Here is a 20585-nt window from a genome sequence, read left to right as displayed (position 1 = left end):
AGACCCCATACCAGGATGTGCTCTCTGAAACCAATCAGAGTAAGAGTTACTCATGTGCTGTGACTGCGGAGCTGGTGAGCTTTGGAGCCTCAGGGTAAGTTCTCTGAGTCTCAGAATTGGCCCCAGACCAGCAGCATCACCCAGGAACTTGTTAGAAATGTCAACTCTAACACCAGACCTGCATGAGACACTCTGGAGGAGCGGGAGCAATCCTCCTGTGATCCTGATGCTTCAGAAGATCATGAACCACTGGGCTCAACGATGCTAATTCCTCGCATCCACACTCAGACACCTGTCCCCCAGCAAGCTCAGGAAGCCCCACATTCCCCACACTGGCTTTGGTTCACCCTGAGGAGGGTTCCTGCCCCCAAGACTCAGTATCTCCCCAGAGAGGGCGGGGCTAACAGCTCTACCGCCCTTTCAGGTCCTATCACCTGCCTCAAATATGTCTCCTGCCTTTCTACCGTGTCACCCCTTGATGCCCTTGAGACTGCCCCCCTGGAAGCCTCTTGGGTCTTCGATAGAGCAGGGACCCTACCTGCCGCCTCTTCCTTTGCTCACTTCCCCACCAAGACCCAGCCCTCACTCACCTGGCCTCCTCACCCTCCACGTGTCTGGGGCAAGCCCTAAATCTTTCCTTGTGTGGCTCTAGGGAAGTGGCTTCTTCCTTCTCAGGGCTTGCGTGTGCCCTCTCATAAGGAGGAGAAGCCCTCCCAGAACCTGCCTAAGGTCCTGGACAAGGTCAGTGGATTGCAAGGCAGTGGGCAGTAGGCCACAAACACTGCTCCTCAAGTCCCAGCAAGTGGTCAGACCCCTGAGGTGCCAGGCTTACCGTCCACCCCAGGAGGGGCACAGTCCTCCACCCCTCCTCCTTCCCAGTGGGGTAGTCACAGCAGCTGCCATCTTCCCTACTGTTCCAGAACCAGCTGCCTGACTCCATGCTCTGCAAGCTTTGACCCCTGTCTCATTAACTCACCCCTCCCCCAACAGTCTGAGGCTCACCCTCATCCCAGTGTACAGGTTCAGAACTGATGCCCAGAGAAGTTCTGTGGTTTGACTGCAATCTCACAGCCAGTACAAGAATGAAATTCCAACCCAGATCTAACTCTTCCTTAACCTCCAAGAGAACAAGAAGGCCACCACTGGAGCAAGGAGCAATGAGAGGCAGGAAAGCAGAGGCAGCCTGGCTGCTGGCCCCACTCCTTGCCAGTGAATGGCTGTGGGTCTATCTCAGCTGCCCCATTTGTATACTGGGAATAATTCCTGCCCTGCCAACCTCACTGGATTCAAGAACAGAGGTGGAAGCACATGGAAAACTGTGGCGGTGTCCAAACGCTGGAACCGAGTGCGTACCATGCTTTACAGTTTACGAAGTACACGGTATACGAAGCGCATCCCTGTGTGACCTCCAGTCACCCTGTCTGAAGCTCATCAACCCTCTCCAGCGTCATCGCAAACTGAGGCGGAGGAGTCAGATGCTAGACGGTAGGGGCCGGGCCAGGAGCCGGGTGCGCCTCCGGCCACGAGCGCAAGGGGGCGCCATGGGCTCACAGCGAGCTGGGGCGGCGGAACCCACCGAGAGAGATCGCGTTCCGTACTCTTACAGCAACCAGGCTCCGCAGAGCGCCGGGGGGTGCCCGGGTTCCAGGGGCGACCAGGACGGGTGGAGGAGAGTTGCGCCGAGTCTGAATTTGAAATGTGAAGTCCGGAAAGTCAGCTGCCTCTTCCCGCTGTGTGACCTCCCCTGAGACGTTCGACCTCTCTGAGCGTCAGTTATAAAATACAAAAATATAACTCCCTCCACCGATGCTGCTCTAACCCAGTCCGCCAAAGGCTCCTGAAACCACAAAATGAGAACGCTGATTCAGACTAGCAGTGCAAACTCTAAACCCTCATCCACACTTAGAAATTCGCTCCTTTCTCACTCTTTTTGGACTCTGCATCCGAAGCCCCTCGGAGTCAGCACGCAGGGATCTCCGCATTCCCATTTTACAGAAGCGCAAACGAAGGCTCAGAGAGGTCGCCCTTTCGGGGGTCTTGTGGCTCATTCGGGCATACACGGAATGGTCTCCTGACACCAGCACCGGACTGTCCCTTCCTGGTCCAGCGGCCTCAGGTCCCTGGCAGCACTGACCTCTGCCGACTGGGTACGCATGAGCCTTCTGCAGAGACCGGAGTGCTCAGGAGTCTGAAACTATCGAAGCCCATAAGCTCCGGACCTCCCGCTTGGGCCCGCTCAGCATAAGGCCAAGGGTACTCGGACCCCAATTCTGGTCCTAGCTTCTAGCTCGGCCACACTGCCATCCCTGGGCGTCCCTGGCTGCACCCGGTGTGTGATGAGGGCATCTCTTTGGAGGCAGAGGGCTCACCCCGACTCCGGACGCCGGGGCCTCTCCGCCCGCGGGCTCCCACCCTGCCTCTTCCGACCCGCACCCAGATGCGCCACTCCACCCCCTCCCCACGCTGGGCAGGATCGCGGGGGTCAGGCCGCGGGAGGGGTGGCCCGTACGGCCCCCTCGCCTGCGCCCGAGGCTGCAGCTGTGTGCACACGTGTAATTAGCTCTAATTATCCCGGGCTTTTTCAGTTCTTAGGCTCCAGGCCTGAGAGCCGCGCCGGTTGAACGCACCCTCTCCGCCCAGGGAACCGGCTCTATCCCAGTCCCCAGGACCTCGCGTCGCCTGTGTGCCCACGCCACCACCCAGCGTCTACACCTCCGCCACGTGCTGGCCTGTGAGCGTCTTTGTGTGTCCGCGGGTGTGTGTTCACACTCACGCGTCTGAGCACGAACCTGGCGCGGAAAGGGAGAGGGGCGGTGGCGCGGTGGGAGGAGAACCAAATGGTTCTCAGCTGCGAAGGAAGGAAGCGCCCGGGCCCCGCTGTCTCCCGTCCCCGCCAGTCCTGCATAAACATGAGCCCCCACCACCACCCCGGGGCAGCGGCCCAGACCGAAAATCCCAGGATTTCTGCCCTAACCGCGGAGCCGCGGTGTTGACGCAGCTCTGCTCCCCACGCCCTCGAGCCGTTTAGCCCCTCGGCCAGCAGCAGGCCTCTCTGTCCACAGGTGGCAGAGCCAGGGCTCAGAGAGGTCAGGGCGCTTGTTCCAGGCGGCGCAGCAGGCCAGGGGAGCCGCAGCGCAGGATTGGGGTCGGCTCTAAAACGGAACTGCGGAGGCAGGAGCGGAACGCGTCCGACTCCCGGGTCCTCTTTGTCGGATCGCGGATCCCTAGCCCTCGAAGACCCTGGTCCTGCGTACTCGGTCCGTGGCGACTTCCAGTCCACTCCCGGCGCCCAACTCGCCTAGTCTACGCGGAAGGGAACCAGAGAGCCGGAGAAAGCCCCAGGAGCTGGAGGTGGCAGGGTCCGCCCTGGATCCCCCGGAGCAGGATTTCTCAGCACACTTGCTCTTCCCTCCCTTCCCCTTTCTTGGGGTCTCTGTGTGTCCCCCTGTCCCGGCTCCCGTTTCCAGTCTCTCTTCTTTCTCGCTCTCTGACCCTATTGACTCCTTGCCCGGTGTCTCGCACCGCCTTTGTCTCTGTCTCTGCCTCTCCTCGGATCTCTGTTGGTGAAGCACCCCCCACCCCGCCCCCGCAAAGGAACACACACCGGCAGAATCCGCCTTTTCAATAAAAAACGACAACTGGGAAACAGAGTGAATTAAAAAGCATTAACTTAAAAACAATCCATGTGTCTGCAAATGCGTTCCAAATGGCAGCCCTTCGGCGGGGGTGGGGGGAGAAGGGGGGACGGGTAGGCCATATGTTCTGGAGCCTCAGACACAAAATACAGGGGGCTCAGCGCCACGCGGTGGACCCTTCCCGCTAGCCACCTGGGACAGCAGAATCTAGGGAGGGGGACTTCGTCTGTGCGCTCACCCTGGCAGACCCCCCGCCCCCACCTAAATTCCTGGTCCCTCCCATGATTCTGTCATCTGCTGGCCCCTCCCACTCTCGATGCCTCCAAACCTTCCTGTGCGGACCTCCGCTCTCCTTTGCACCAGCCCTCACAAGCCCCCCCACACAGATTCCACCCCCTTCCTCCCCCACCCCAGCCCACCCCAGCCCTAGTCTTGGACCCCATACTTCCGCACCCAGGGCCTGCCCTGCCCACCCCCATTCTGCCCTTCTGCCCCTAGACCACCCAGCAGCCCTGGCTCGGGGAGAAGTGGTTAGAACAAAGCTTTCCTTGGCCTGAAGAAACTCCAGGGAGCCGCGCAGAGAAAGGGAGCTCCCAGTCCTGATACCTGCAGCCTCTCTGTTCTCCCAGAGGACAGCAAAAGTTGTATATCTGAAGGCAGCATAGTTCTCCCAACACAGCAGAAGTCAGCGCTGTCCTTTGAAGCCCTGACTGACAGCGGGAACTGTCAGAAGGGAAAGTTCATCCTGCCACCCTTACCACTCCTGGCAACCATCCTCTGCCCCTCTGCCTGGGAGTTGGAAGGATTGGAGAACCTCAAACAGGAGCGTAACTAGAGAAGAGGGGCCTGGGCAGGGTGCCCAGATTCTGCCGCCCCCTCAGTGTCTTCTCAGCTGGCAAGGACATCCTAAGACCATAAACCGGATGGGAAGAAGATCTGGATTCTTAGTCTTGCTCTGCTGGTGACGATGACTTATGATTAGAATAGCGATAATATTAACAATAATCATCATAATATAGCAGCTAACACTTGCTGAGCTCCTACTGTGTGCATGCCATACATTAGCGCACAGAAACCACTAATAGCTGGATGAGCTTGAGCAGTAGCTTGCCCTGCCTGGGCCTCAGTTTCCTTCTCTGTAGAAGGCAGGGGTGGGATCTCCAGGCTAGACAGTGAATCTGAAACGTCTGTAGTTGAATCAAAATCTAGACAAGGTGTATCTGTCGTCACCATTCCTATCTGTTCAATAAAGATATAAGGAAGCCAACTAGGAAAAAGTTCAGAATTGTTCTGCGTTCTTGAAACAGCAAAATGAAAAAGCCATCCCTTAAAAAGTCCTAACAGCTCTCAATCAAACTGGTCTTTCTCCTAAGAGTCAGCAAGGCACCATTTAATTTTATTTTTAATGATAAAACTGTTCTTTGCTCATTATACAAGGGAACATTTTAAAATTCACCACATTACCCCTATATCACAAGCCTAAGCCAGTGGCTTATCAGATTCTGGGGGAGCCCGGTATGAGGATTTATATAAAACTCCCTGGTGATTGTGATAGAATTCTGATTTGCTTGATTTCTGAATCTGATACCAGCTATCTCCTCTGGTGTATCATTCACATATAATCCCATACCTGATTCTCATACCTGATGCTGATGAGAATCACTGAGGTTAGGTTCTAAGAATTTTCGTTTCTACAGATTTAAGCAGCTTCCCCGTCTCCACGTGTGTCCTGTTCCAGGGAGCCTGTGAAGGTGTATGTACCACGTACCTGTAAGTCTAGGCATGTGTCTGCATGCACAGGTGCAGGCGTGTTTCCTTGTGTGTCTCTGGGTGTCTGTGAACAGATGTGCTGGGAGCATATGCGTGTCTCCGAGGGCGGGTACCTATGCCTCTGGGTGAATTCGTTGTGGCTGTGCCTCAGCATCATGTTTACATACACGAGGAGACTTTATGCTCGTGTGTGGATATGTCCTGTGTGCCTGCATTGGTGAGCCTGCCATTTTCTGAGGCCTCCAACAGAGCAGGAGTTTCTATGGAGGAGGAGCTCCATCCAGGCCCCTGAAATGCCACTTGAGCAGTCTCCAGGACCCAGAACTCACAGTCAGAGCTCCTCTCCTGGTTGGGGAAGAGGGACAATGATTTTGAGCATAAACATGGATCTCTGTGCTGAGCATTCTAATTCTGCAAGTCAAGTACAGAGCCCGGGCAGCCACCAGCTAATTAGCCACCCTGGGGGAGGAGGGGTGGGGATTGCCTGTATTGGAGTGGATAATGTGTTTGCCTGTTTCCGTAGGATCCTTGACCGACTGAACACCCCCACCTCCCTCCTGCTGTATCCCACGGGCCTGTCTCCCCATGCCCCCAGCTCAGAAAGATGGTGCAGTGTTTGGCTCTAATACAGCGGCTTTTCAAACAGGCCAATTGCTAAGCAAATGTCATTTGGGCTGAAGCTTGGAAGGCTCTAAATGAGATAAATGATTCATTTGAATAGGTGAAGATGGGTCTCCTGCTGGATGAAGATGAGCAGATAAAGTTCCCCACATCAAAGAGAGGCTCCATGTCCCCTCTCCAGGCACACTGTGTCCTCAGGCTGGGGTTCCTCTGCAGCGTAGACCAGGCAGACCTGCAGCTGAGGATCTCAGGCTTGACAGATCCCTGGTCCCAGAGAGCCTCCAAGTCCCTCTGTCCACTTCCTTTCAGCAGCTGCTAAGGGCTGGAAGGAGCAGGAGCCCTGCCAGGCTGGGCTAAAGGGCAGCTGCCTACAGCAGTCTGAGTCATGCCCTTCCCAGGCTTGTATACACATGTGTACACATATCACACATGGATCACTTGCACAGGCGGCCTAAGCCCATGACTTCAACCTGTGCCAGGCTCTCATGTACACATAGGTCTACACATGTGTACATAAGTATATAAGCCTCTGTTCCACCATTGTTCTATGTTTTAGCTTACAAGACATAAGTGGACATTAAGACAATACACCAGTTCATAAGCAGATACAGATATGAATTAACATGTCACATACAGATATTGTTATGGACTGAATATTTGTGTCCTCCCCCAAAATTTATATGTTGAAATCCCAACCCCCAATGTGATGGTATTAGGAGGTAGGGCCTCTGGGAGGCAATTAAGTTAGATGAAATCATGAGGGTGGGGCCCCTATGAGGGGATTGGTGTTCTTATAAGAAGAGGAAGAGAGATGAGAGCTGCTCTCTGTACCATGTGAGGGCACAGTGAGAAGGTGGCCAAGTGCAAGTCAGAAACAAATCTGCCAGCAACTTGCTCTTAGACTTTTCAGCCTCCAGAACCATGAGAAAATAAATGTCTTTTGTTTAAACCTCTCAATCTGTGGTTTTTTGTTATAGCAGCCCAAGTAGACTAATACAGGTATGAACTAGGAATTACAGTTGCACACATTTGCAAATATTAATTCACGTATCAGCAAAAATTACTGACACACTTCTAGATGGGGAGTAATGGGTGTTACTCCCACCACTGCTTCTGGAATCACTTACTGAGCTCTCACTGTGCTGAGTGTTTTACAGAGGTAGTTGGCACACATTATTCTCAAGATAGCCCCCTTCCCCCTGAGGGAGACATTTATTAGCTCCATCATATCAGGGAGATTAAATCTTAAATAAGGTGCTCAGAGTTAGTTGCACAACTCTACAAGGTAGAGTTGGGATTTGGACCCAGGTCTCCTGACTCCCTGGTGGCTCAGACAGTAAAGAATCTGCCTACAATGCAGGAGACCAGAGTTCAGTCCCTGGGTAGGGAAGATCCCGTGGAGAAGGGAATGGTAACCCACTCCAGTATTCTTGCCTGGAAAATCCCATGGACAAAGGAGCCTAAAGGGCTACAGTCCATGGGGTCGCAAAGAGTCAGACATGACTGAGCAAGTAACACACTTCTAACTCCAATATGCATGTTCTGTTGGGAATAAGCCATCTAGCACTGGGAGTTAGGGGAGGTGAGCCTCTCCATCCTGCTATGCCCATGAGGCCAAAGCCTCCATTCCCCAGGGCCACGTGGCTTGTGCAGCTCTGAGCCTTATTACTCAATCACCATCATCGGTATGTGTAGTTGTCTCCAGGAGTACGGTTTCCCAGGCTCAGATCCACATGTATCCCTGAAATCGTTAAAGAATTGGTTGTGACTTTTGTATAAAATAATGACCATGATCAAAACAATAACACAAAGTGGTTTTAATATGTGCCCAGCTTAAGTGACGAGTTTAGCTGCTGTGTTGACAGTTTCTAAGGAGGCAAGATTATTTTATTCTCCATACAAAGTCACTCCTCAGATTAATGTAACTCCATGGTTTTAGTCAATACTGGAATCATTTCAAGGTGCATTTGGACAGGATCTCTAATTGCAGCCTCCACATCCACACCCAGATATCTCATTCACAGTTTAACAGGGTCCAGGGTGTGTTCTGTTTGCCCTGGCCCTGCCTCGCTTGGGCTCCAACATCCAGTCCTCCTGAAGCCCCTCGTACTTGTCTAGAGCTCTCCTGTGGATATTCTGGAGTTTCCATCAACCCCAGGCCAGAGAAGAGCTTGGAGCAGCCCCACAGACATGTCACATTCCTTCATCCCTGGGCCAGCACCCTGGCTGGCTCCCTTGGAAGAAAAATGAAGGTCCTCCTGACAGGCGAGCATAAATATTTTCTTTCCCAGCCTGGTTCAGATGGGGATACTTTCTGTTAATAAAGTGGCAGCTGGCTATCCAGGAGTGTCTAAACGTGGCCGTCCCTGGCAGGGAGCATGTCATCTACCTCTGTTCACAGCCCCGACAGATGACAAGACTTTGCTGGCCTTGCTCCTTTCAGGAATGTGCCTCAGATGGCAGAGAGCGGGCAGGGAGCATTCATGTCACACATGTTGTCTTCTATCTCTTGAGGGCCTGGGAGGAGCATCCTGAGTTTGCGGCTCTTGGCAAGCATGCCTATCAGGAGCAGGGCCATTGGGCGCCCTACATCACACGATGCAGCTCTATTTATGGGGCAGGAGGGAATGTTGGAACACGCTGGGTTGTCCCCCTTTGAAAGGTGCTCAGACCAGAAAGGGCAAAACACGACGTCATGGGAAACTGTGCTTTTCTTTGAGGCATGTGGCCTGGAAATGGAGCTGCAAGGCCCGGAAAGATTTTGAAATAACATTTTGGGCCGGAGCCTTCCCTGCCCCCACCTGAAAATAGGTGTGAGGATGGAAAACAGGGCACCTTTCCTCACCACTCGTCACCAGCCAGGGCTGTTTGAAATGAAAACAAAAAATTCTTCCTTAAAAGAAAATGTGTTTTCCAAAGTACTGTGAATTCTCCCCTTGACTCCCAAAGCCACAGAAGGTGGTGTGAAGGCACAGTTCGCAGCTTGAAGCTTTGGAGGCTGCTTTGGGAAGAAGGAAGGCGCCGCTGTTAGGGTGAAGCATCATCACCCTCCTGGGTGTTGGGGATAGCTCTGTGGCAAAACTGGAATTCAGTCAACAAGCATTTGATGAGCACTAGGCCTCTGGGGATGGAGAAGGAAATGGCAACCCACTCCAGGATTCTTGCCTGGAGCATCCCATGGACAGAGGAGCCTGGAGGGCTGCTGTCCATAGGGTCGCACAGAGTCAGACATGACTGAAGTGACTTAGCATGCGTGCATGCAGGCCTCTGGGGGAGGGTTTCCCCGGTGGCTCAGTGGTAAAGAATCCACCTGCAAAGCAGTAGACTCACAGGAGACGTGGGTTCAATCCCTGGATCAGGAAGATCCCCTGGAGAAGTTAATGGCAACTCATGCCAGCATTCTTGCCTGGGAAACCCCATGGACAGAGGAGGCTGGCAGGCTGCAGTCCATGGGGTCATAAAGAGTCAGACATGACTGAGTGACTAAATAACAAAAAATAACAAATGCTCCTAGGGGACAAAAAGACACAAAGATCTCAGGTCACGTGGTTTCAAATTTCTGCTGTATCTGGTTGTCTGGGGAAAGTTACTCGACCTTTCTGGAGTGTTGGTTTCCCCATACATAAAAGGGAGCCAGTAACACAGATCTCAAAGGACTGTTATAAGGACTCTCCTGAACCCTCTGTATGAAAGTCACAACTGCAGCACTTGGCTCCTCAGCAGGTTTGCAAACTGTTCGAAGTCGGTGAAGGAGCACTTAGAGGTTTCCTGTGCCTAGAGAACAGGGCAGAGCTCCTTGCTTTTGTAGTCAATACCTTCTGGGATCCGATCCAACTGCTTCTCTCACCCAGTGGTCAGGATTCTCCTACTGAAGTCAGCCCATTGGCAAGCCCAGTCTACCACAGTCGCTCTGCTCGTGCCACCCAGCTGCCATCCCCACGTGCTTGCCATGCTGTTTGCACACCCCCCACACCCTGAAACAGTCCCCTCCCTCCTCACCACAACTTTAAACCGATGCCTTCGCGTCAGGGATAACAGTACCTACCACTTTCTGTGTGTGGTATGTCATTTTGTGGTATGTCAATCTTGTGTGTCATTTTACAGGATCAGGAAAGACAGAATCCAGAGAAAAGAAAATGGGGAGAGGAAAGAGTTTCCAGAAGAGGAATGATGTGGTCATAGTTATCATAGAAGAAAGCACCCTGGATCAAAGAGGCATCTGGGGGTCAAGACAAGCCTGAGAGCTCAGGGAGAAGGCTAGGGTGAGGAAGAGGCTAAGGGTCAAGGAGGTTGTTGCAATGTCCAAGCAAGACAAAATAGCGATAGCAGCTTTTAGAAGAGGCTGGATTGGAGACTTCACTCCATTTATCCATTCAGTACATACATATGCAGTGGGCACCTATCTATTCATTACGTATTTAGTGGGCAGGCTATATGCCAGCTGCGGGGATATAGCAGGGAACAAAGCAATACAAAACCCCTGCCCTCCTTGAGTCGGCATCCTAGAAGAAAAAACAGGATCAACAAAATAAGAAAAATCTACAGAGCATTAGACAGAGGAGCCTGGCATGCTGCAGTCCATGGGGTCACAAAGAGTCAGATGCATGAACTGAGTTGCTCAGTTGCATCTGACTCTTTGTGACCCCATGGACTGCAGCACACCTGGCTTCCCTGTTCATTACCAGCTCCTGGAGCTTGCTCAAACTCATGTCCATAGAGTCAGAGATGCCATCCAACCATCTCATCCTCTGTTGGCCCCTTCTCCTCCTGCCTTCAATCTTTCCCAGCATGAAGGTCTTTTCCAATGAGTCAGTTCTTTGCATCAGCTGGCCAAAGTATTGGAGTTTCAGCTTTAGCATCAGTTGCTCCAATGAACATTCAGGACTGATCTCCTTTAGAATGGACTGGTTGGATCTCCTTGCAGTCCAAGGGACTCTCAAGAGTCTTCTCCAACACCACAGTTTAAAATCATCAATTCTTTAGCACTCAGCTTTCTTTATAGTCCAACTCTCACATCCATACATGACTACTGGAAAAACCATAGCTTTGACTAGATGGACATTTGTCAGCAAAGTAATATCTCTGCTTTTTAATACGCTGTCTAGGTTAGTCATAGCTTTTCTTCCAAGGAGCAAGCATCTTTTAATTTCATGGCTGCAGTCACTATCTGCAGTGATTTTGGAGCCCAAGAAAATAAAGTCTCTCACTGTTTCCATTGTTTCCCCATCTATTTGCCATGAAGTGATGGGACCAGATGCCATGATTTTTGTTTTTTGAATGTTGAGTTTTAAGCCAGTTTTTTCACTCTGCTCTTTCACTTTCATCAAGAGGCTCTTTAGTTCCTCTTTGCTTTCTGCCATAAGGGTGGTATCATCTGCATATCTGAGGTTATTGTTATCTCTCCCAGCAATCTTGATTCCAGCTTGTGCTTCATCCAGCCTGATATTTCGCATGATGTACTCTGCATATAAGTAAAATAAGCAGGGTGACAGTATACAGCCCTAACATACTCCTTTCCCAATTTGGAACCAGTCTGTTGTTTCAAGTCCAGTTCTAACTGTCGCTTCTTGACCTGCATACAAATTTCTCAGGAGTCAGGTAAGGTGGTCTGGTATTCCCATCTCTTGAAGAATCACAGTTTGTTGGGATCCACACAATCAAAGGCTTTGGCATAGTCAATAAAGCAGAAGTAGATGTTTTTCTGGAACTCCCTTGCTTTTTCGATGATCCAATGAATGTTGGCAATTTGATTTCTGGTTCCTCTGCCTTTTCTAAATCCAGCTTGAACATCTGGAAGTTCACGGTTCACGTACTGTTGAAGCCTGGCTTGGAGAATTTTGAGCATTCCTTTGCTAGCATGTGAGATGAGTGCAATTGTGCAGTAGTTTGAACATTCTTTGGCATTGCCTTTCTTTAGGATTGGAATGAAAACTGACATTTTCCAGGATAAGTGCTATGGAGAAAAATCAAAGCAGGTTAAGGAGATATAGAAGGAAGAGGTCAGTGACAAAATTATAGATGCAGAGCCACAGAAAGCCTTAGGGTAGCTTTTGAGCAAAGCCCTGAGAGGGCCAGCTCTGCAGATATCTGGGATACCCTCCACGCAGAGGGAAACAGGAGTGCAAAGGTTCGGGGCAAGCATGTGCCTGGGGAGAGGATTAGGAGAAGAGGTCAGAGATGAAAAGAGGGCTGGATTATAAGAGACCTTGTGCATCCCAGCAAAGACTCCTTAAGGCACCTTGAAGTCAGGGGTTTGGTGATATGCCTTGGGCAGGCCCCTTTCCTATTCTCACTCTGATTCGTCACTATAGAGGCTATGAGTAATGCTGCACGTGATTGTAAAAGCTTTGAGGTTTACTCCATGTGCTAAGCAAACAATCAGACCTTGCAATGCCCAGAGATTCTCCATGTTAAAGTCTTCAGACCTTTCTAAGTCCAACTTGCAGTTTTGGAGGTGCTGAGGTAGTGATGCTGACCTCAGGTTGCAGAGGACCCAGCTCACTGGCCTGGGAGCCCCTCCCACCTAGCCTGCTGCCTCTGCCCCCAGGGGAGTCGAAGGGGTTGACTTCTGGCAACTCTGGCTTCTTGGTCTTGTCCTCGTGACCATAACCCTGGATCATGTGATATGGATACTTTCCCTTGTCGCTGATGAGTCTTTACTCATCATTCCTTCATTCCTTCATTTGTCCTCCTTGATATTCATTTATATATTCATTCCCTCCCTCAGTCTGTTTGCTTAGTCCTGTCTTCACTCATCCCTCCCTCACTCAGTTATTTACTCACTAGTTTTCCTCCCTTGTGGCATTTATCACAAAAGAAACTAAATAAGAAATGAATTATGCAACTCTCTGTGTCAGCCTGACTTCTCAGCTGAAATGTAAGGGCATGAGGGCTGAATGCATGACTTATTCCCAGCTGTCACACCAGCATCTGGCCCATAGAACATGCCCTAGGGACTTCCCTGACAGTCCGGTGGTTAAGACTCACATTTCCAATGCAGGAGGTGCAGGTTCAATCCCAGATCAGGAACTTAAGATCTTCCATGCTGTGCAGTTTAAAAAAAAAAAAATTATACTCTATAAATAAACTCCTGTATCCATTCATTTACTAATGCTTATTCATTCCTTCAGGTATTTGTCAAACCTCTGCACGTGCCAAACTCTGGCCCTGGCATGTTTTAAAAGAAAAATAGGAAAGAAGAAAATATAGAGAAACATCATCTGAGGCCCTGTCATCTATCCATTCCATCTGTCTGTTCACTCTCTGATTCTTCAATAAACACTTACTGCCGTCACTTAGTACCAAATCTGAGCTGCATATTGCTTTACTCAAAATGATCAAGGGAAAGTTGAGGCTGGGTTGGAGTTGGGCTTCAAAGAACGGATAAAATTTTAGGAATAGCAGGAAAGAAATGTAGTCACAGTGAAGGAAGAGCATGACAGAGGCTGCAATGAACATCACAGGATTCCGACTGCAAATAGTCCCTTCCTGGTAGGTTGCTAAGAGCTGTCTGCTATACAGATCGCTTGGGTCAAATCATGGAGGGTTCTGCTTGCTGGGCATAAGAGCTTGCTGGGGACTTACCTGGAGGCCCAGTGGTTAAGACTCCACGCTTCAGTGGAGGGCCTGAATTTGATCTCTGGTCAGGGAACTAAGATCCCGCATGCCACAGAGTACAGCCAAAACAATTAAAGAATTAGGGTTTGTTGCGCTCCACGGGAGAATGACTTGAGTCTTTAATTTCCAGTTGTGCAGAGCCCAGTGGGGCAAGCAAGTACTGAATGTTTTCCGCTGGGTGTCCCTGGAGCAGTATGACTTCCTTTTTTCCCTGAGAGAAGGAAAGGGCCTTCAAAAATGGCTTAGGTTTCCTATGCTAAGTCGCTTCAGTCATATCTGACTCTTTGCAACTCTGTGGACTGTAGCCCACCAGGTTCCTCTGTCCATACGATTTGCCAGGCAAGAATACTGGAGTGGGTTGTCATGCCCTCCTCCAGGGGATCTTCCCAACCCAGGGAGTGAACCCACATCTCTTACATCTCCTGCATCAGCAGGCAGGTTCTTTACCACTAGCGCCACCTAGGAAGCCCCAAGGTTCTCCAACAAGATCCAAAAGGCTTTTACAAAGCTTTGTGATGGCTCTAATGCAAATGAATCAGAAGCTTGTGAATTACATTTCCTCCCCAAAACACATAAGCTAGTGGAAATCAGGAGAGTGTTTAGGTGTAGGAGGAACCTGTGTGTCCAGGACCCAGTAGAGCCTCCCCGGTCTCTCAGGCAGAGACTGGGGGTTTCTGTGGGATTGTGGGGAGGCAGAGCCCAAGCCTAGGCACCCAAATCCTTTGAGATCACCTGTGGGCCCATATTAGCACCAACCGACGAACTAAGTGGGTGCCAGCTATGTGGTGCCACTGTTCCAACCCATAGACTTGGTTCTTAACAAGGACAAAGGATGCTCAGCCATCTGACTCTGCAGGTCCTCGAGTTTTCTGGGCCCTGTAGGGCCCTGGCAGAACTCTTGGCCTCATCTTGGCTTGGACTGAACTTTCTCCTGGGTCTAGGTCTCTAGAGGGGATCAGATCCTCTGGCTAGCCAGGAAGGAGATGAGACATCCAATAATGACAAAAACAATGGGATCATTTCAAAACATTCTCTCATCTGTAATAACATTCAGCTAATAAAGCGCCTTCATAATCAGTATCTCATTTGATCCTCATAAGAAATCAAGAGAATGGGAGGTGGTGGGGAGCAAATTATAATTCCCATTTACTTACAGGTGAGGAAACTGAAGTACAGAGACTTTTCCCAAAGTCACTCCTCTGAAGGGCCCATTGCATCAAACCTCCAAAGCAGTAAGAGCATGGCATCCTTGTTCAGTGAAGACGGTGTCCTGGGTAGAAAGAGCAGTAAGTGGTTCCTGTGGTTGAGATGGGCCACTGGAGGCTGTGATCTTTCCTCCTACCTCCTAGTGATCTGTGGTTGGAAGGCAAGGCAGCAACCTGCAGTTAGGGCTCAACAGTGAGGGGGATCAGGGCTCTGTGTGTGGCCTGGTCTGGGTTCAGCCAAAGCAACAACCAGAGTCCAGGCCTCCTGACCCCAACCCAGTGTTATCGCCACTACACCTGCCCTGACACTGACCTTGCCAAGCCCACCCTATATTTGCAGCCTCCCTGTCTGTAGTGAGAGGTCGTGAGAGAGAGGCCTCTCAGGGTGCTCTCAGGGTCTGGGCTGTTGTTGTGACCAGGTCCGAGCTCAGCATGTGAAAGTGGACAGTGAGAGCAGGAAATCCCAGGGCTCCAGGGGTGGGGCAGGCTCGTCAGGAAAGACAGAGGGCACTAAAGCCATCCTTAACTGACCCACCCTCACCCCTCAACTTCCTTCTCTCCAGCCTGGAGGTCCTCACTGCTTTCACATCTTGTTGACTTTCGAATTTACAAGGTGTGCTGATTGCCAAGGCCCAGGGATGATTGCACACCTGGACCCACCTTAGGAAATCATCCTTCTTGGCCTGGTCCCCACCAGCAGCCTGGAGGTGGGGCAGGAGCACAGGGTGGGATCTCTCAGGTGCTGTGGAAAGTTCAAAGAGGAAAATAATGAAAAAGACAACAGCAGAGAGAAACCAAAGGCAAGTTCCATTTTTCTGGAATGAAAAGAGGGAGGTTTCAGGTTCAACTTGATTGATGGTCGTGCTCTGAAACTTGGCCTTCCTGATGCCACCTCTGATTCCATCAGGGCTCAGGCTGGGGGAGGAGCTTTATGATATTTGCTTGGTTTATTGGCTCCTCAGAAGAGGATATGAGGGCCCAAGCAGGTCTCTGGAGACAGAACCCCTCGAAAAAAAGCCAAGATTTATGGTTTCCGGAAACTCTCAAGGTTACTGAGCTGGGCAGAGAGTGGGCTTTCCTCAGCCCTTGGGTTTAAGGGGTTTAAGTGGGGGGGGGGGGCGGAGGCAAAGGAAACCCCAGAATTTTGGGGAACCATTCCCCTAAATATTTTCTCTTCCATTGCCTGCCTTGAGGCTCAGTGAAGACTCCACGATGCTGGTGATCCCATGATTTCCTTCATCATTGTGACGATGGGGCAACTGAGGCTAGATTGCTGGTGAGCCTGCCCACGTTGTACAGGATCAAGTGTCAGGGGAAAAGCACACCCAGCTCCCAGCCAGGGGCTCTCCCTCCCCGAGCTGTTGCCACTAGAGTGACCTTTGAGGCCAATCGTAAATCCTGGAGTCAGAAAACAAAAAGCATTTTGGGGGCTCTGGCCTGGGGCCACCTCTATGTCACCCACAAAAACTGGGGACAGTAGCCACGCAGCAGGGCTCAGCAAGGTGGCTGAGGTATCCCTCTACCCCTGCATGTGACCATAGCAAGGGTGCCTGACCTGCCAGAGAGCGCCCAATTGTGCCAGGCCTGTGGACACTGGCCCTGGCCACCACACGCCTCTGGACATAAATGTTTCGTTAGCAACCTTACTTCACAAGTGCAAGAGGCTGGTTCCTGACATGGCCTTATAGTCCTCTGTGGCCCCCGTGAACAGGGTAAATTTGATTTCTGGGCTTAATTAAGGGACATGCCATAAATATTCATGCAGCAAAATGAGCCCCGGCTCACAAGTGCAGCTGCTTCCCGCTTGGGGGAAATTAACATCGTTTTCCAGCCCATGAGTAATGAGGCTCCGCTGCTGGAAAGAGGAGCCTTTTTAACAGCCTCTCCAGGACAGAGAGAGCGAGCCACACTCAGAGGCACCCACACACGGGGAGCCAACCCTCTGCCTCTCCAAAGACTCAGCTCTGCTGGGAGTCCCCATCGGAGTGCTCAGTGAGCAGAAGGCCCCTGAGCTCTGTCTCGAAAACAGCAGCCAGCAAACTGTGGCACAAAGGCCAGAGCCTCCTGCCACCTGTTTTTTTGTGTGTGTATGTGTGTGAAGGAAGTTTTATTAGAACACAGGTACACCTACTCACTTAGCTATTGTCTACGACAGCAGAGCTGGGGAATTGTAACAGTGAGCTTATGGTTTGCATGGTATACTAAGTTGCTTCAGTCGTGTCCAACTCTTTGCGACCCCATGGACTGTAGCCCACCAGGCTCCTCTGTCCACAGGATTCTCCAGGCAAGAATACTGGAGTGGGTTGCCATGCCCTCCTCCTGGGGATCTTCCCAACCCAAGGATCAAACCCGTGTCTCATGTCTCCTGCATTGGCAGGCAGGTTCTTCACCACTTGCGCCACCTGGGAAGCCCCTGTCTGGCCATTCACAGAAAAAGTGTGCCTACTCCTGCTCTCAAAACTTCTCGTCCATTTTTTATTAATAAAAGTCCCATACTATTGAGCTCTCTTATCCCAGGAACATGGAGCAGTTTTAGAATCAGGTGGTCTGAGACTTCTCTGCGCACAGACTCTGGAACCAGTGTCCAGCCTCAGCTCTGCCTCTTCCTCAGCTGCAGGACTGTGTGCAGGTAACTTGTCTTTCTCTGCCTCAGCTTCTTTATCTATAAATTAGAGGTACCTACATGGGGAAAGAATCTACAAGAGAGTGGAGATATGTATATGTATGGTTGATTCACTTTGCTGTATAGCAGAAACGAATACAACATTGTAAATCAACAACCCCAATAAATTTCTTTAAAAAAAAAAAATTGGGGGTAATAGCAGTCCTGATCTCATGGAGTTGTTGTGAAGATTAAGTGAGCAAATATTTGTAAAACCCCTAGAAAACCGTTTGGCACAAGCATTATGTAAGTGTGCTGTTAAATAAATGGAAACAGTCTCCAATTTCAGAATCCTCAAGAGTAGAGAATTCTAACCCCCTAATCTGCCTGCTAGACCTTCCTCTCCATGGCAACAGGGAAAGCCTGCATTTTTCTGACACTCCGCTAAATGCTTTACATGCATTATCTCATTTAATCTCCAAAACAACTCTTTGAAGTAGGAATTACTGCCAATTTACCTATGAGGAAATTGAGACTTTACAAAGGTTAGGAGGCTACCCAAAGGTCACCCAGGGTGAATTGCAATGTGGGAACGTGAGTCCAGGTGCGCCTGATTTCAAAGCCAGCTCCCAGATATTCCCACCTCTCACCCAGGGCCATGGTCCCTCTTCCGTACCTGTCACGGGGTCCCCCAGCCCCTGCTGACACACGCTGACAGGGCACTCACTATCTCTGGAGAGATCCCACTGGAATCTGCTCTTGTTCTGTCCACCTCTTGGTCTTAGTTGTGACTGTCCGCTCCAGGCTCTGAAAAGCCCTGGTGGGAGAATGAGGCCACTTCTGGGGCATCTACCAACTTGCTGGGAGCAAGCAGTAGTCTGTGCTGCAAAGTTAAAGTGTGCCACTCTTTGCGACCCCATGGACTGTAGCCTGCCAGGCTCCTCTGTCCTTGGGATTCTCCAGGCAAGAATACTGGAGAGGGTTGCTATTCCCTTTGCCAAGGGATCTTCCCAACCCAGGGATAGAACCTGGGCCTCCTGCATTGCAGGCAGACTCTTTGCTGTCTGAGGCATCAAGGAAGCCAAGCATCTACAGCAAACTAGACCTGAGTGGAAAGACTAAGCTCCTTTGGATAGAACACTCTTCCAGGAAGTCCTCCTTGGTGCCAACAAGCAGCAAGGACCTCCCTTTCCCCTCAAGGCTCCCAACACCCCTGCCTGAGCCATCGCCGGACGAGACCAGAACCATGCCCTAGTATGAGACTTTCTTTGTTAACCCTGGGGCCCTGTGACCCTTGTATTCTTTCTGCTTGCTTTCCAACTTTCCTACAGCTCTGTGGCACTGCAATGCTCATCAGATGCTTGTGGCATCACCTTTATCCTCATAGCATTCTCGACCTGTAGGTCATTATCATTCCCATTTGTAAGATGAGGCACCTGAGACGCAGAGCGAGGCTAAACGGGAAGGAGGATGAGAGGAAGAACCTTCTGCGTGCCAGGCATCGTGTTCACGCCTTGCCTCACTGAACGCTGACCATAGAGGTGGCCATCCCACTCTACAAAGCCGGAGCTTAAGGCTCTAAGAGGAAACTGGACTTGCTTCATCATGAAGCACACACAGAGTCAAACTCTAAGGGAGGCTTTTTTTTTTTTTTCCCTGTTTTCCAGATGTGTAAACCAAGGCTCGAAGAGCCGGGTGGCTTATCCCACAGGAGTCAGGCTGGAACCAGGCCTGCTGGCCGTGGACAGAGAGCTCTCGCCCAGCCCAGCCGTCCTCGCGAGGCCCAACACGCATCCTTTTGGGGAGTGGAAAAGGAAACACTGGGCCCTTTTACAGGGTTTCCGTGTGCACGATGGGGAGCCCCCAAGGATGGCCGGCTGGCCATGGATGGGAGGAACAGTTTATTTTTCCTGCAGGCCGCTCCAGAGCCTTTCAAAGGTGTGAAGTTCCACGGCCTGCAGAGGCTGACTCTGCTGGCTATCCAGAGCCGGCCCTCCCCAGGCTCCAGCCCCGCAGACCCGGCCTCTTCATGCGCCCCCAGTGGGAACTCCCTCTGGCCCACCTGGCCTCTCACTCGCTGAAAGGCTGCGGAGTGACAGGCCAGAAACTGGACTCCAATGTTTACTCACCAAACATAGAGCCGGCCCTCTGGGCTCTCTTCCACCATCCAGACCCTCTGCTACCTCAGGGGAAGAAAGGGTTTTCAGCCCACTCCCAGGCTCAGCGTACCTGGCACGCACACCTCCAGAGACTGGCCACGAGAAGGAGCTTCCAGGCTGGCCCTGCAGCAAGAGAGAGTCTGGTTAGACACGAGGAAGAACTTTGTGCCACTGAGGGACATTCAGCTCAGAGACAGGAAATGTCCTGAGTACTGTGCTCTCTTGGTAAGGACTCTGGGTTCCTCTGCTTGAGCTTCCTTTCCTCACCCCTACAATGAGGGGTGAGACTGCTTGATTCCAAGTTCTAACAACATTGTAATTCTGAGAGTCACAGCATGAGACAAGGGGCTGGAAACCCAGCTCTACCATCAACTGACTGTGGGAACATGGGCAAAGTTACTGTGCTGCTCTAGACTTCAGTCTCCCCATCTTTAAAACGGGCATAATTATCAAAGAGTAGGTCCAAGTTAATGGATACAAAGTACGCTGTCCAGTATGTTCTGTGAAGTGCTCTATGCGAGAAACTAGATAGATTATTTCCACTATTTCCACTATTCATTCCCTGTTGCTTCCTCCTTTTTTCTCCCATTCACGCCTCTTTTGATTCTTCCTCTCTCTCTTACTTCTCACAAGCAGGAAAGTTACTATGTCCTTTTCTCTCCCTAACCTGCTAACTGAGAAATGTTTATAGATGGAGAGTCTCTCCTTGTTTTGTTTGAATTCAGTTTTGGTTTTTGTTTAGTGCAATTAATACAAGTGGGCCCAGGAAGGTAGTGGGGCCATGGGGAAATACCCAGGGGGCTCCAAGTCCCCTCAGGTGACACTTAGAAGACTCTGGAATATTCCCCCTGCTGGAGAATGTCTGGCTGGGTCATTTCTTAATGTTTCCAAACAAACAACCAAAGGGTCGTTTCTTAATGTTTCCGCCTCTAGACGGGCCAAGTTGTTGACTGTTTGAATAAGGCAGAGCAATTGT

The 20585-nt window shown here is 50.9% G+C and overlaps 2 long non-coding RNA genes across 3 annotated transcripts; one reads left to right on the top strand and one right to left on the bottom strand.

Moving 5' to 3' along the window:
- The first annotated feature begins 2159 nt into the window (after positions 1–2159).
- On the top strand, positions 2160–3680 carry LOC147375295 (uncharacterized). 2 transcript variants are annotated; one of them, XR_015161524.1, is made up of 3 exons: positions 2160–2253; positions 2586–2731; positions 3063–3680. It is a non-coding gene; the product is annotated as an uncharacterized LOC147375295 (long non-coding RNA). The 2 variants fall into 2 exon arrangements; XR_015161523.1 differs by having other exon boundaries at positions 2188–2329.
- A 3920-nt stretch (positions 3681–7600) lies between these two features.
- Positions 7601–15369, bottom strand: LOC147375294 (uncharacterized). Its single transcript, XR_015161522.1, has 3 exons — positions 14798–15369; positions 13014–13071; positions 7601–7767 (listed from the first exon to the last, which is right to left on the bottom strand). It is a non-coding gene; the product is annotated as an uncharacterized LOC147375294 (long non-coding RNA).
- Positions 15370–20585: the final 5216 nt, after the last annotated feature.

This window comes from Bos grunniens, chromosome 3, assembly GCF_055505025.1.
Source record: "Bos grunniens cultivar Pamir isolate PY7600 chromosome 3, Bosgru_T2T1.0, whole genome shotgun sequence".
Taxonomy (NCBI): Eukaryota; Metazoa; Chordata; class Mammalia; order Artiodactyla; family Bovidae; genus Bos; species Bos grunniens.
The sequence above is the reverse complement of the archived record's forward strand: the minus strand, read 5'-3'. Positions and strand labels throughout refer to the sequence as shown.